The following is a 6307-nucleotide window of genomic DNA, read 5'->3' on the forward strand; positions in this document are numbered from 1 at the left end:
TCCTGCCATCAGGAACTCCCGAAGGTCTCATGCTCAGAGCAGCTGTAGGCACTCAGATGAGCGGATTACAAGAAATTCAGGATCTGGGGTCTCACTGCTCCCAACACTTCATGACTGTTTCATATTTTTAAGTATATATTTGATATTGAATGTATGTATATTTACAGCTGTTGTATAATTGATCCCTTTAGTTTTTAACTGAAAGACAGTTTTTGTGATATAGTTATTACTGTTCTCTTCTAACTTTCACTGTGTAGGGTATCGCATCCCCTTCATTTTAGTCTGTGTGTTATTTGGAAAGTTAGAACATGAAAGCATTTCTTTGGATTCTTTCTTTCTTTCTTTTTTTCAAGCAGAAAGCCATTCGGACTATGTTTTCTCCCAAAGGGAGAGAAGAATGATTGTTAATGGAAAGCAGCAGTTGCAACAAAGCGACGCCAGGAGCCAGCTTCATGTTCAGGAGAGAACTCTGCACTTCCTCATGTTGCCCACCACTCTACACAGTCAGAGAGAAGCTCTCTAAGAACAAACATTGAAACCGTCCCTGACCATGCAGTCATAAGGGTTTGTGGGGGAGGTGGGCATATTTTTAAAATGAAATTTTAGGTTACCATACTACATAAGGTACTTTGTTATGCCGTTTTTATTTTTATGTGTCTTTAGACTTTGTTCTGGCCCCTCCTGTTGTCTAATTATTCAGCCCCCCCCCCCAACACTGCTTGGAATCTGAACCCAGAACTCAACCAGAACTTAAAACAGCTTACTAACCTCTGAGCTTCAGGACCAGAGTGGCTCTGGGCTGAGAACTAAGAATTATTAAGTTGATCCACAGCCTGACAGATTGGAGTAAAAATAAAGACCCAAACAACAACCAAAACTGTGATTGGGTATCTACACCAAAAATTTTATAGGTATCTAGCCAAAGGATGCTCAAACATGCCACAAGGACATGGGCTCAACTTTGTTCATAGCAGCTTTGCCAGAACCTGGAAACAACCTAAATGCCCCTAGACCTAAGAATGGATAAGGAAAATGTGGTACATTTACACAATAGAGTACTACACAACAGAAAAAAAAAAAAAAACACATCTTGAATTTTGCAGGAAAATGGATGGAATTAGAAAACATTATTTTGAGTGAGTTAACCCAGACACAGAAAGACAAGTATCACATGTACTCACTCATAGGTGGTTTTTAAACAAGTAGCAAAGAAAACCAGCCTACAAGCCACAATCCCAGAGAATTTAGACAACAATGACGACACTAAGAGAGATTTACATAGATCTAATCTATATGGGAAGTAGAAAAAGACAAGATCTCCTGAGTAAATTGGGAGCATGGGGACCTCGGTAGAGAGGTGAAGAGGGGAGGGGAGAGACAGGGAGGGGAGAAGAGAAAAAGGTAGAGCTCAATAAAAATCAATAAAAAATTTATAAATGGAGCCGGGCGATGGTGGCGCACGCCTTTAATCCCAGCACTCGGGAGGCAGAGGCAGGCGGATCTCTGTGAGTTCGAGACCAGCCTGGTCTACAGAGCTAGTTCCAGGACAGGCTCCAAAGCCACAGAGAAACCCTGTCTCGAAAAACCAAAAAAAAAAAAAAAATTATAAATGTAGATCCCTCAATTCCATCACAAAAACACAAACATAAGCAACCAAGACAATACAAAACCAAAATCCTTCCAGGAGCCAACACTCTTATTATGATATTCCCTGAGGAGATCAATTTCACTGAAGGACAAGACAAGGGCTTCAAACCTTAAAAAGATATGAATACATTCCTCAATGAAGACCAGAGAAATAAAAAACAGCTGAATAAAATAATGGAAACAATTAAAAATATAAAAATAGAATTTAACAAAGAAATAGAAATGCTAAAGAAAAAAACAAACTGAAATAAAATTTAAGATGAAAAACTCAAAAGTCAACCCAAAAAGTTCAGATAAAAAGCCTCACCAACAGACTGGATAAAGTAGAAGAGAGACTTTCAGGCCTGAAGACAAAGTAGGAGAGACTGATGTCTCAGTCAAAGAAAGTGTCCTGCAGAAAATAATCCAGGCACAAAAATTTGTAAATCTGGGCACTATGAAAAGGCCAATCTATGAATATTAGGTATATAGGAAGAAGATGCCCATGTCAAAGACAGAAAAAATATATTCTGCAAAATCATAGAAGAAAGTTTCCCCAATGTAGAGAAAGAGATGCCTATTGAGGAGAAAGAGGCATATAAAATACAAATAGACAAAAACAGAAAAGAAACGCTGTGGGTCACACAATAATCAAAACACTGATATATAGAATAAGTAAATAATAATAAAATCTGCAAAGGAAAAAAACCAACTCACACACACAAAAAAAAGCAGGGCTATTAGATTAACATCTGTCTTCTCAATAGAGACTCTGAAAGTCAGAAGGGCCTGGATGCATGATCTACAGTCTCTGAGGAGCCATGAATGGCAATACAGGCTACTATACCCAGTAAGACTGTCAATTATAATCAAAAGGAAAAGTCCAAAGTGGTTTCTATCGTGTCTGCACCTGTTTACTTTCAGGCATTTGTTGTACTTTGAATTCTTGATGATAAGCATTCCTCTTAGGTTAAGACAGAATTCAAAGGAATTTTAATTTGCATTTCTCTGGTGGCTAAGGAACTGATTACTTTCCCAAGTATTTCTTGGCCATTTTTGTTTCTTCCTAAGAAATACTTTATTATTTTTTACTTTGAAAAGTTCATATGTGTATATAATAAAATGTGACTATATCTAACCTCAACTCCCCTTTCCAATGCTCCCCATACTCCCTCATCATGCCCTCTCCCAACTGCATGTCTTTATATATAACTCACTAATTAAAGTTGATGCTGTCCATATGTGCATGGCTGTAGGGTCCTCCACTGGAACCTGGGGAACCTACCAGGTACCGTATCCTAGTACAGAATGATTCTCCAGTCTCCAGCAACTATCCACTGCCAACAACTCCTCAGCTAGGAGTAGGGACTCGGAAGGCCCTCCTCCTTCCATGCTGAATTGATCTTGTGTAGCTCTTGCATTGCAAACACACCAGCTGTGAGTTGATGATTATGGTAACCGTGGCATTTTCAGAGGCAGCATTTGTGCTTTTTCTTAAGAAAATTGCCTATTAGTTTCATTAACCCACTTGTTATTAAGTGGATGATTCGTTTTTGGTGCTTAACTTTTATAGTTCCTTATGTATTCTAGATAGATGTCTATGTGGTTGACAAGAAGTTTCTCTCATTCTGTAGCCTCTCTCTTCATCCTGCTGATTGATTTCTCTGCTATGCAGAAACTTCTTAATTTCATATAATCTCATTTGTCAATATTTGGAGTTATTTGTTGTAGGATTGGAGTCCTTTTTAGAAAGTCCTTGCATATGTCTGTATCTTAAAGTGTCTCCCCTATTTTTTTCCCCTACCAATTACAAAGTTTCAGGACATCAAGGTCTCTGATCCATTTTTAATTGATGGTTTTGAAGGATAAGAGACATGGGTATATTTTCATTCTTTCTCCAACATACATTTTGACACTTTATGTACATTTTTTTACAATTAGGGAAATGTAGCTATGTGGGTTTATTTCTATGGCCTCTGCTCTATTGTGATTCTTTAATTTAATGTAAGATCAAGTATTATGTTGCTTTTCTTAAACCTGCTTTGGCTGTTTAGCGGTTTTGTTCCTTCGTAATAAATTGAGGATGTTTTGTTCAAGCTCTGTGAAGGTCATTGGGATTTGGAAGGTATTGCACTGAATCTGTAGATTACTCTCAGTGTTATTACTCTCATTTCCACAATGTTAGTTCTGATAATCAGTGAGCATGGAATGGATGCCTTTCTATTTCTGGGTAACTTCAATTTCTTATTTTCTTAAGGTTTTATTATAGAAGAATCTCATCTCCTTAAGTTTATTGCTAGGTATTTTATTTTACTTTTTAAAATTTACTCTATATGAGATTCTCTTCTTTTGTTTCCTTCTCTGTAATTCATTATATGCATATAGAAACGCTTTTGCTTGATTATAATATATATTTTTATTTATGTCTATTATAAAGAAAAGTTTTATACATAGATTCTGCATGCTACTGCTTTGCTGAAAGTATTCATCAGTTTGAAGGATTTTCTGCTGAAGCTTCTAGTGTGTCTTAAGTCAGTGTCATGTCTTGAACACAAGGATAATTTGATTTCTTTCCCTATATGGGCTCTTTTTTGTTTCTCCCATTGTGTTGCTTTTTCTAAAATTTAGAGTACTATATTACACAAGAACAGAGATAATAAACACCCTTGGCTCATTATTCATTACAGGAAATGCTTTCAAATGTTCTACATATGGTATAATGTTGGCTAAGGTTACTGTATTGAGGTATATTCCTTCTTGTTTATTTTACAGAAATGCTGAACTTTATAAAATGTCTGCTTATCATCTATTTAGATAATCATGTGATTTCTGACTTTATATCTATATTTTCTCTGTATTATATTTTTGGATTTATGTAGGTTGGATCACCCTTGCATCTCCTAAATGAAACCAACTTGACCATGGCATGAGTCAGGAAAATTTTATTTAGACTTTTTGCATCTATGTTCATCAAGTTTTCTTCCAGTCTTGTATAATCTAGTTTTGGAACCAAGGGCTAACTTTATAGAATTGGATTGGTAGTGTACTTGACCTTTCTATTTTGTGGAACAGTGGGAGGACCATTGGGTTAGCTCTTTTTTAAAGGTTTTGCAGAATTCAACAGTGAACCCATTTTGCCCTTGGATTTTCTGTATAGAGAATTATTTTTGTTACTGCTTTGATCACATTAATTGATATAGGTATGTTTAAGTTGTTTGTATCTTCTTGATTTAATCTTGGAGTACACATGTGTGCTAAGTTTCTCTATTTTTCCAATTATTTGGGTATATATATATATATATATATATATATATATATATAAGTTTTTAAAACATTTTCTAACAATTCTTTGAATCTCATTGAAATCTGTGTTATCCTTATTTTCATCTCTGATTTTGCTTTGTAATTTTGAGTCTTGACTAAAATATGTTAATGACAAGTTCTTCTCTGGTCATGCTCCATTGAGTTTCCAAACGCCTCTTGTATTTGGATATATATTTCTTTAGATTTGGAGAATTTCTGCTATAATTTCATTTAATAAATTCTCTATACTTTTAATGTTTACCCCAGTTTCCTTTTCTTCTTTCTCTAAAGACTTTTTATTGATTCTTTGTGAAATTCACATCATGTACCTCAATCCCACTCATCTCCCCATCCCTCCATATCTGTCCCCCATCCTTGCAACCCCCCAAAAGAAAACAAAAAATTAAAAGAATAAAAATAATTGTGTGTGTGTGTATCACAACAGTAGCTGTGGTGTGTCACGGTATGTCACACAATAAACCTTTTTGCCCAAACAGCTTTACTTAAAATTATTCATTGTAATGAGTCATTGGTCCGAGTTGAGGTTTCTGGTTTCTGCTACACCATCAACACTGGATCCCCACTGTGACTCTTCTTGGATATCATGTGTCATGGAAACACTGAAGATTTTGGTTCTTCAGGACGAGTGCCTTTACATGCTTGTGAGGGGCTGTGGGATTTTCCTGGGGGTAGGACTATCTTTCTCTCCTCTGGCTTACTTTTTGGAAAAGGTTTCTACATCTCCCCACTGTATAGAAAACTGTACAGATTAAGGAAGGTGGGGTCGTTTGGTCTCACTTTAATGTATAGATAGTCACTGTAGTAAGAAGACACAACGGCAAGAGCATAAGTGGCAGGTGACACTAGATCCACAGACAAATGTAGAGAGAGATGAGTGCTGTTTTTCCCCCTTCTGTAATTCAGTCCAGGACTCTAGCCCACTAGAATGTGCCAACCACATTCAGAGTGGATTTGCCCTCCTTAGTTTATCTTTTCTGGAACACCCGAATCTGGATATTCCCAGATGTCTGTCTCCTAGGTAGAGTACAACCCAATCAAGTTGACATGCAGATTAACTGTCACAAGATGAGCCACCAATCTGTCTCAATCTGTCTATGATGGTCAGGTGACCTTCCAATGTGCTGTGGGTTTCCAATGTCTTCTCTCTTTCTCTTGAGTTCACTTTTTTTTTTTTTTTGTTAATTCTGACTTTATCCTTCACTAAGTCAGACAGTGAGAGCTTCCAGACTGCAATCTAGCTAGAAATGATTTCTTTTGAGTAGAGAATTTAATCAGTGTGTGCTCAGTATATAACTAATAACTGGCCTGTGCGACTTTCTAACTTGCTTTCTCACTGTTTCACAGATACTTCATTTCG

At 36.6% G+C, this 6307-nt stretch overlaps 1 pseudogene; it reads right to left on the reverse strand.

Moving 5' to 3' along the window:
- Positions 1 to 359: 359 nt before the first annotated feature.
- LOC126503686 (uncharacterized) lies at positions 360 to 546 on the reverse strand (annotated as a pseudogene).
- Between the last annotated feature and the right edge of the window lie 5761 nt (positions 547 to 6307).

This window comes from Alexandromys fortis, unplaced genomic scaffold, assembly GCF_014885135.2.
Source record: "Alexandromys fortis isolate MF-2015 unplaced genomic scaffold, M_Fortis_MF-2015_v1.1 scaffold_2_26212498_36691700, whole genome shotgun sequence".
Classification (NCBI taxonomy): domain Eukaryota; kingdom Metazoa; phylum Chordata; class Mammalia; order Rodentia; family Cricetidae; genus Alexandromys; species Alexandromys fortis.